The sequence below is a fragment of the Hibiscus syriacus genome, unplaced genomic scaffold (genome assembly GCF_006381635.1).
Source record: "Hibiscus syriacus cultivar Baekdansim isolate YM2019G1 unplaced genomic scaffold, ASM638163v2 tig00000340_pilon, whole genome shotgun sequence".
Taxonomy (NCBI): Eukaryota; Viridiplantae; Streptophyta; class Magnoliopsida; order Malvales; family Malvaceae; genus Hibiscus; species Hibiscus syriacus.
In genome coordinates, this window is record NW_024061783.1 from 1,551,253 (window position 1) to 1,562,033 (window position 10,781).

A 10,781-nucleotide genomic window follows, 5' to 3' on the forward strand; every position below is an offset into this window, starting at 1 on the left:
ATTATATGGCACTACGGTGCAATTCTACGCGGTCCTTTATATATATTCTGTGGAACATGTGTGAAGTCTTGGAAAGACATATACTTGATCCCTAGTATATGTATATGATTCTTAAGGAATTATGTGGTCCTTATGGACATCATATATGGCACTACGGTGCAATTCTACGCGGCACTTCGTCGGTGATTTATACGAGCTGTGGTGACAGCATAGTGCACAACCTCATTACTCAGATACCTTAGGTTCTCAATATGCTATCATGGGCCAATAAACTTATTAATACAGATTCATGAATGTTACAGTCATACGCTTACAGGTATGGATATGATGATGTCTACATTGATTAAGTACATGTTTGCATCTCATCTCATATGATCATGACATTTTCATTACATGCCTTGTTATTATTACTGCCTCACTAAGTCGATGACTTAGCGTGTGTTTCACACGTAGGTCCGAGAAAATAGACGAGACAGGTGAAGCAGCTTGACAGCATTACTCCGCAACCACCAGATCAGAAGCAACTTAATCAGTAGGTCATTTGTTAGTAATGGCAGTTGGCATGTAATTAAAGGGTTAAGTTGTGTATGCTTGAACATTTTGATAAACTTATATTACATATGTATATTATTTTTTTCTTAATATAAGTTCAAATATTTTGCTATTATGGTTAAGAGTCGTGTTTTAAAAGTTAATGTAATATCTGACTCCTATCCGGGTCGGGTACGGGTTGGGGGTGGTACAGGTCTCGTTAAAAAAACTCCCTAGGTTTAAGCGGAGGGAAGAGTGCACCCTAACCAATGCATACAACTACAAGGAACATCTGAGAGAGAGTAACTAGAAACCCCCGAGATATAACCCCAGTAGGGGTGGAACGATGATATTTATAGGCCTGAGCCTGGCCTGTAGCCTGTCAAAGGCTTTTATTTGGACTCGGCCTGACTTGTTTAAAGTCTTGCATGTTAAAGCATGTTTTCACACATAACATTTAATATTTCCAGTTTAGTCACTAATTTTAGAGTAAAATCTCTATTAAGTCAGTCTAATTTAACGTATTTTACAAAGTAATCACTTTAAATAGGCCGGCCTATCATGCTTATAAGACTTTTTAATAAGCCTAAGTCTGGCCTATTTAATTTAATAGGCTTTTGAAAAGGCTCGAGCCTGACTTTTTTATTAAATAAGCCAGGTCAGTCTTTATATAAGTCAGGCCGTAGACCCTATAGGCCGGCCTATTCCCAACCTTAAACACCAGTGAACTATATAGCCATCAGCTAAAAGAAACACAGATTAAGGATAACCCGGCTTCAGAACTTCAGCCCTCGAAATTCAAAGAGCACACTTCGCCATTTCGCCATTTCGCCCCTACCCTCCAAAGTCATCCCACACCCTTACCTTCCCGAGGGGAAAACCGCGACGCCAAGCATTTAGACACCTTCTCCCCTCTTAGAATCATCGTTTCCTAATCGCCTTCTTTGCTAACCAATTAGTCAGAGAATTACATCTTCTAGGGGCGAACTTCAGAGCTACCTTAGCCTGAACCAAACTGGACGCTATAAGAAGAAGCAGGGAAGACCACTCCAAAGGGGCAGTGGAGACATTCAGTAACCAGTTAATCAGTACTTCATAGTATGAGGAAGACAATAACAACTCCCCCAATTGTTTGGGAGAGCACCTCCAATTCCCCGAGCACAACCATCCAACCTCATGGTCCCATCCACATTGAATTTAAGGGTGCCCGTAAGGGGTGGAGTCCAAGAGCAGAGCGGCAGTTCCGACTTCTTCCTAAGAAGTGCGTCAGTAACATGCGATAAGTCCGCAAATAAGTCCTCTTTTTTGAAAGTAGGGATGGCAAACGGGCGGGTCGGGTGCGGATACCCCCTCCCCCATCTCCATACCAACCTAATATTTTTCAATCCACCACCCGCCCACCACCCATGATGGGTACAAATTTTCAAATCCACACCCGCCCACGCGAGTACATTCTCAAATCCATCCTCACACCCACTACCCACTAACGACGTACCCGTCTAGACCCGCATGAAAGCAATCTTAAGTTATATATAAGCAACAAACATTAAAAAAACATTTCCATTAAGAAACATATCCATTAAGAAACATAATAAAATAATCCAAGGATTATCTGAGTTAAATCTTAATATATATCTTAAAGTACATAAAACACCATAATAAATGACATAATTAAAGTTTATAAACATAAATGACAAACACATAATGTTTTTATTCATTGGCACAATATTCTAAAATTTCAGGCAATATTTGTGACATCTGATACTCCAGTATTACAATCATCATTCTTTATTTCCTTCAATTGAGAGCGCTCCAATTTAAAATCACTACTACCTACATATATAATATAAAGTGGGCAGGCGGATGCGGGGCGGATGCGGGGCGGATGCGGGGTGGATAATGTCTCAAACCCATTACCCGCCCACTACCCGTGACGGGTATCACTTTCTAAATCCACACTCACCCACTACCCGCTAAAATTATACCCATTCCCGCCCCAATTAGAGCGGGTGCGGTGCGGAATCCATAAAACTGTACCCGTTTACCACCCCTATTTGAAAGGGGCATCCGAGAACTTCGTTTATAACCAGCATACCACCCTGAATTTGGCGGTGAACGCGGTCTCACATCTAGTTTCTTCTCATTAAACACCACCAAGTCATTTCTATGTAGCTATATGATCCATACAATTGCTAAGGGAATAATGCCCCAAATGGTTCTGCTATGAAGACTTACAGGAAGGAGCTCTCTCTTAGCTAGAAAGAAAAGTTTGGGGTTATTAGGCAAGTCAGATGAAACCTCCCAAATTTCAAGGAAAACAGTGCAAGAGAAAAATAATTGTGTTACTGATTCTTGGCAGTCCATACACAAACGGAAGCAGCTATCCGATGGCGCCACTACACGTTTCATAAGTTCTGATCTGATCGGAACTCGGCGGTGGAGAATCCGCTAAATGAATGCCTCTGCTTTATAAGGTGCAATCCCCTGCCAAATTAACGCCTTCCAATCGAACTCCAATATGCCCGAAGGATACTGCAAAGCCGCTACTGACTTCGCAGAGTATTGCCCATCATTATTCCTCACCATCTTAGTCGATCCATTATAAAAGCCGAGCTTTCAAAATCATACAACAGTCGAAAAAGTGTTTCGCATTGATCTCTCTCCCAGACAAAGACGTTCTTCCTAAACTGGATACTCCAAACCCAACCGGACTCAGATTTGGTTGTCTAAATCCGACACTCTCCTTTGTTTATTCAGAGCTAACGCAAACATTCTAGGGAAGGCAAATATAAGCGGGCTGTTACCGATCCAAATATCTTGCCAAAATTTCACTCTTTTCCTATGTCTGAATTGAATTTTGAAGTTGTCTATGAAATTCTGCTCTCCAATCTCCTTGTTGAAATTCTTCAGAATATCCCTCCATAGCCACGACATACCTCGATCCTTCGGACTAGGGGGACAAATATCACCCGGATCAAAATTGTACTTGGCTACTACATAAGCTTCCACGAGGAAAAGTCTTCCAAACCAAAACGTCAACACTTCTCAAGCAGGCCCCTATTTTGAGTTTCAAGTCGAGGATGCCAAGACCACCCCATTGGATCAGCTTGCAAACATCAATCCATCGTACCCAGTGGATCCCCTTCTTATCTTGAGAAACTCCCCAGAGGACAAAGAATGTTACTTCCACCCTGTGAGTCTCTTCTCCGCTCTTTTAATTGCTAGCTGCCAGAGTGTTCGGGCATTACGTTTCATCCCTAATGGAAGTCCCAAATAATCTGGTGGAAGCTTGTCATCCGTACAACTGATTCTAGATGCCCAGACGTGGACTTCTTAGGGGCATGTATTAACACCAAATAACGTGCATTTCTTCAAATTCAACTAGAGTTCTGATACAAATTCGAAGACTCGTAGAATCCTTTTTGCATTTAGAACTTGAGTTTTTGACACCCCACAAAACAGAATTAAATCATTGGCATACTGTAAATGGGATATCTCCAGAGTATTAGGACCATTACCCACCAAAAAACCCGTGAACAGACCCACCCTCGTCACCTTTCTAACATCAAATTGAGTGCTTTGCCTACTAAGTTAAACAGTAGTGGCGAAAGCAGACTTTGTCTTATGCCCTCGCCAAACGGAATCTGTTGGAAGGGAAGTCGTTTACTAGAACTGAACTAGAGGCCGACGGTATACAATTAAAGATCCAATTACACCACCGGGTCCCAAAATCCATTTCCTTCATGATCCGGATGAGGAAGTCTCAATCGACCAAGTTGCAAGCTTTCTTGAAATCTGTTTTGAAGATCACTTTCGGTCTTTCACTCCTCGCTACCGAAACAACCAATTCATTAGCAATCAACGAGCAGTCTAGGATTTGCCTTCCAGGAATGAAAGCAAAATAAGAACTACCAATCAACGAGCCCAAAAAAATTCTGAGACGATTGGCCAGCACCTTGCTTAGCAGCTTGTACATTCCTCCAACCAGACTGATTGACCTATAGTTATTCAGCGACAACAGGTTAAGCTTCTTTGGAATTAAGGAGATATGGGAGTGATTAATGCCATCAGCCAAAATCCCTGTGTTATAGAAATCATTGAAAAACAAAAGTACGTCGCTCTTCAAATCCGGCCAGATTTTTTTTAAAGAAGCTGAAGTTAAAGTCATCCGGCCTCAGGGCTCGGTTCCCATCCGAACTTCTTAAAGCCTGAAAAATTTTCTGTTATGAGAACTTAGCCTCCTCCGATAATAATTTATTGAACGACAACCGCAAGTGTTACACGGCCAGGATTGATTTTTCCTTAAATGCCTCTTGAAAGTGAGATTGAATAGCTTGTTTGAGGCTAGCAGGATCATCCAAAACAACATCGTTCACCTTTAAAGAGCTTATCAAGTTACAATTCCTTCTTGTTGACGTGAAAGTGTGGAAAAAACGGGTGTTTCGATCCCCCTCTGAGATCCATTTCATCCTGGACTTTTGAAGCTAGGATCTTTCCTCTCTCTTGTATTCTTCCCACAGGCCCACTCGAAGACTTTGAAGCTCCTTTACTAAATCCTCATCGTCACCAACACTGATTTTGTCCTTAAGAAAACTAATGTATTTCTGAAAATCGAATCTTTGAAGCTTGGACCACTATTTTGCCGCCGATCTCGCCTCTTTTAAACTGGTTCCAATCTTGCTATGGGTATTACCAGACTTGATTCGAAGATGGCAGCCTTGATTGCTGCTTCAAAGCTCATCCCATCCGGCCAGAAATTAAAACAACTATCTTTGTTTATATTAATATATCGCTTGTTATATTAATCTATCGATTAAGCATTAGTTTAATTGCCCTTGATAAAGTGATCATATCTGTAAAATTATGGATTGATTATGGAATTACGAGTAATTTAGACAATATATATATATCAAATAAAGAATAATAGAAAAGTAATATTAATTAACTACTAAATAAATGTGATAATTAGCATTGTTCACATATGACAAATTAAAAAATATTACTGCAAAAATTAAAATTGTTATGAAATAATGAAAGAACAGAGTTAATATATTGACAACTACGGCAATCATATTATAAAAATGTTCATTCACGTCTATTATACGAAATGAAATCATTCCAACAAAAAAGCTCAGTAAATCTATGGGTGGCATACTCGGGCAACCAGATGCAAACCACCGTTGCTCCACTGGATTCGGTGGTTCCATCGGGCAAGAACACGCAAACTTTTGAAGTTGGAGTCAGGTCAATCAGATCGGCCTGCCTCGTCCGAAATCAGCAGATTCATACAATGAAAATCTAGTCCATTGTGTTATAATCAGTTTCCCTCCAAATTCATGCCTTTTTAGGCCTATCAATTTCCATATAGTCAACAGTTGATCTTACTTATTCCTCTAGCAATTTCCATATAGTCAACAGTTGATCTTACTTATTCCTCCGATATACCGAGTCTGGCATGGCGAACCAATCGAGTGGTATCCGGGAGACTACCGTTGATAAGATCGTAAACCGTGCTCGTTCCACAGGCGACACAAACTACATTGCCGTAGAATCCTTGTTTTAATGGTGGATTTTTCAGTTTGGGACGAGCATTGACCGAGAATGTGAGCCTAAGTTCATAGTCTAGTGCTTTCATGTCAAGTGCTTTCACCCATGATCGCCAAATGTGAGCCGCCATTGCGTCGAAGGTCGAGCAGCCGAGCATGTCATTAGGTTGAGCCAGTGATTTTAGTTGAGCTTGGAACCGATTGCTAACCTTGTAACACTTTTGAACAGGCTTGGATTCCCAAAAACTCGTCATTAAGCTCGAACCTTCTTCGATGCTCATGAACTCGGGACGTCGGTATTTTATCGTTAGTGGATTTCGGGGCCGGAAAAATTCTCTGTCCCAACAGGGCTCCGGGTTTGTTACCAATGTACCTGTTTTTGAAGTAGTAGCCCATGCAGCAAGAAAATGCATAGCACCAACACCATCACATATGCAATGACAAAGTCTAAGACCAAGGCTAAAGCCATCACAAGAAAAAAGGGTCATCTGACCTATCACCAATGGCATGTCAAGGACTTTATACGGCTCTTCGTCGGGTAACATGTAGTTTAACGGCGCCCATGCCGGATTCTGCACGGTCAGGTCTCCTAATTCTGCTAAGGCCATATCGGAGTGTGCATCGACCATAAGTGCACCCTGTTCTCTTCCGAAAACACTTCGAGTTCCATCCAAGGCTTATCTGAGCCGATCGGATAAAGGATAATAAGGAACCAAAACTCTGGCTAATGCATCACAAAAGTTCTCATGACCGGTTTTCCGTTGGAACTCACATCTTTTGATCTATAAAAATACACGGTAAGAGTGAAAACTCGAGCTCTGATCATGTTATCGAGGTTCGACAAGTATAGCCTGCTCCCAAGGACAGCCGGAATGGGACCGGCCTGCAAGACCAAAATCATTCGGTCGACGATTGTAGGGATGTTCATGTGAGAGAAATGAAGCTCTTGAACACAAGAAGCCATGAATGGGAGAGGCAAGGCAATTGACTCGAAAAAATGCTTACATTATATTAGGAGATTTTCACACCAAGATTGTGGCATATTGGCTTTATATTTATTTGTTACATAAAGTCTGTTAGTTGGAGAAAACACACAATAAATTGTAGGAAAATAATGGGGTTAATTTTAGGGTAAACTACGTATTAATACCTAAATTATCAGTTTTTATCCGTTAGTATCTAAACTTTCAAAATTTTCAAAATCATACATAACGTTTAACCCAAAATTTTCTTTCCTATAGGAGTGACGTGAACCCTCTGATTATTGAGAAAAATATTAAATTAAAAATAGATTAACATAAATTTAACGTTCAATGGATGGTGACATATGTCATTGCACTTGGTACCAACGACACATGATACCATTTCATTTGAGGGTTAAATTTAATTTAATTTATTAAAATCAACTTCTCTATTGAAAATTAATGGCAAGAAACTTAATTGAATGCATTTAAATAGATGAGCGACTGATTGACAAACTTTTAAAAATGATGGTCAAAATAAAAAGAGTATTAATTAGATGTCCTGCTATAGTTTACCTTTATTTTAAATAATTTACATTTAAATTTTAAATAATTTATAATTATAAGTTTAGTACTTTAAATTTTTAAATTTTTATAAATTAAATTAATAATATTCTTCGGTAATCATCCAACGTGACATACTCATAGTAAATATAAATATAAAAATCAAATATCAAACAGCTTAAAATAAACAAATGTGAATACAACTATGAGCTCTCAACCATATGTTTACTTTTATAGAAAATAACTTCAGTGTCCAAAAATCCCAGATAATATACGATTTTGACCAACTTTTTTTAGATTTGCGAAAATGACCAACAAAATCGCAATGCGATCTCCACTATCGCAAATTCGCGTTGCATTTCGCGTTGCGATAGTTGAAAATCGCGTTGCGATTTTCCATTTCGCGTTGCTATAGTTGAAAATCGCGTTGCGATTTTCCATTTTGCGTTGCGATAGTTGAAAATCGCGTTGCGATTTTTCATTTCGCGTTGCGATAGTCTACAATGTCGTTGCGATTTTCCAAATTCGTTGCGATAGTTAAAAAAAAAGATTTTGTTTCTTAAGAATTTTCTCTAAAAAGATAGTATCGCGCGGACGTGTCGAAGACAGTATTACCACGACCACGACCCAGACGAGACGAGACGAGACGGACGGCGGCGGCGCGCGAGAGTCCCCCTTGTTCTCTATCAACAAGGAATGGGAAAGCCAAGCCTTAAATATCATTCCCAATAGTATTTCCAATACTATGTGAGATTGAGCATTACCAACCTTGTTCCCATACTATGTGGGATTGAGCCTTAAATAGTGATATTATTTTTGAATGTTTTGCTTAAAATTGCAATAATCGCGATTGATTGTAGATTGACTTTTAATTATGACATATTTAATCGTATAATACTAATGCAATTGGTTGCTGATTCAGTTGTTTTAAGGTGCATGATTGTTAATTGTTTCCTGAATAATCACATTGTATTGGAAACAAGTGTTGGTAATGCTCAATCCCACATAGTATTGGAAACACTATTGAGAATGATATTTAAGGCTTGGCTTTCCCACTTCCTTGTTGAGTGATAGAGAACAAGGGGACTCTCGCGCGCCGCTGCCGCCGTCCGTCTCGTGGTCGTGGTCGTGGTCGTGGTAATAAGTGTCTTCGACACGTCCGCGCGGATACTATCTTTTTAGAGAAAATTATTAAGAAACAAAATCTTTTTTTTAAACTATCACAACGAATTTTCGCAACGAATTTGGAAAATCGCAACGACAACTGTAGACTATCGCAACGCGAACTGGAAAATCGCAACGCGATTTTCAACTATCGCAACGCGAAATGGAAAATCGCAACGCTATTTTCGCAACGAATTTGGAAAATCGCAACGACAACTGTTGACTATCGCAACGAATTTGAAAAATCGCAACGACAACTGTAGACTATCGCAACGCGAACTGGAAAATCGCAACGCGAAATGGAAAATCGCAACGCGATTTTCAACTATCGCAACGCGATTTTCAACTATCGCAACGCGATTTTCAACTATCGCAACGCGATTTTCAATTATTGTAACGCGAATTTACGATAGTAGAGATCGCAATGCGAATTAGAGATCGCATTACGATTTTGTTGGTCATTTTCGTAAATCAAAAAAAATTAATCAAAATCATATAATATCTGAGATTTTTGGTCACTGAAGTTATTTTCTCTTACTTTTATTGTTCCTTCATCAATATTTTCATTGGAATAATAGACAAACTTCAAGAAGCATAAAAAAATAGATATTTACAGTTTTGCTCCTCTGGTTTCTGCCAAACCCCACGGTTAGTACTCGTTCCATAATCCTGTTTCTTTTTCTCCTCAAATTCCTCGTCCCATCTCGTGACCGGAAACTTGAAAACCTCGATTCATCTTCCGAGTTCCGATGGATATATCGACTATGTCTACGAATCAAACAGTAAGAATCTTGTTGTATCCCTTTCGGAGCTCTTTGCAGGACTTTAGCATGACTATTTAACCATAGATTACGACTTCCGACCAAATAAAACCGATCAACCGCCTATAGCCGTCGTAACCTATCTATTCCCGCCAAAGGGTCTCGGTCCGGAAAAGGAACGAGATCATTCATTCATGCCAACACAAAAGCATGGAGATACAACGTCCCAAGATGTAAACCGAGTTTTCTGCTGCTTTGCCATCAACAAACAACGCTTCCTGAAGCTGGGTTTGAGGATTGGATTGGAGCTTGAAGCAAAGGGGTTTTGTGGACATGGTGAAGAAAGGCCGACTGTGTGTGTGATGGGAATTTTCTGGCTTTTAAGCTTACCAAAATATATATTTTTATCTGGCTTTATACCTAAATGGTCACTGTACTGTAGTGAATTTTAGGCGAGCAACCGTCTCTACCCGCTCGGCCTAGATCCACTCCTAGTGACGTGGCCCCTTATGGACATGTTTTGCAAAGGTTGTCGTTTCTTATTTACTTTCGACGGCGGAAAGTGAAAACGCCTTGATTCGGTATAGAGAATATAATATACTCTATATGAGTGAATGAGATATTATAGAAAGAAAACAAGAGACAAATTTCTACACGACATTTGTGTTATGGCTTCTTGCTATTGAATTTCTAAATTCTAACCAACCAACTCTTGAGTTGTGTTTTAACTCCATAATGCACAAACTAATTAGTTATGATTTACGATTATCGGTAATTTTCAATAGATTCATATTTTTTTTGGTGGTTGATTTATAGATGCAATCAGTTTGTTCGAGCATTTTAGTTAGGTTTTTTAACATTTTTTTCTTTGGTTTATGCGATTTAGGTGGCTAATTTTGTGTCAACGATGATAGGAAAAATGTCTAGTTGTAATTTAGTTACGTTTACTACATGCTTGTAAACCTTCATTATAATTCGCATATTTTATATTTTAATAAAACTAACGGCTTTTATAAAAAAAAAAGAATAATGTTATTCTTAGAGGTTTTGGGTTCAAACGCTAGTGATTGCAACATTGATAATGAGTGATAATTGTTAAATGGTTAAGAATATTTAGAACAATATTATTTGTAATCACTTTAGCTTAATAAAAAAACTCGATAAATTTCAAGTTTATATTGATTCAGGATTCTTAATTCATCAAACAAATTGTAGGGGCTTTCATTTTCGATTTTAATTGAACTAACCAATCA

General features: G+C 39.1%; 1 pseudogene; it reads right to left on the reverse strand.

Annotated features, from left to right (window-relative positions):
- Positions 1 to 5,616: 5,616 nt before the first annotated feature.
- On the reverse strand, positions 5,617 to 7,041 carry LOC120184842 (annotated as a pseudogene).
- Between the last annotated feature and the right edge of the window lie 3,740 nt (positions 7,042 to 10,781).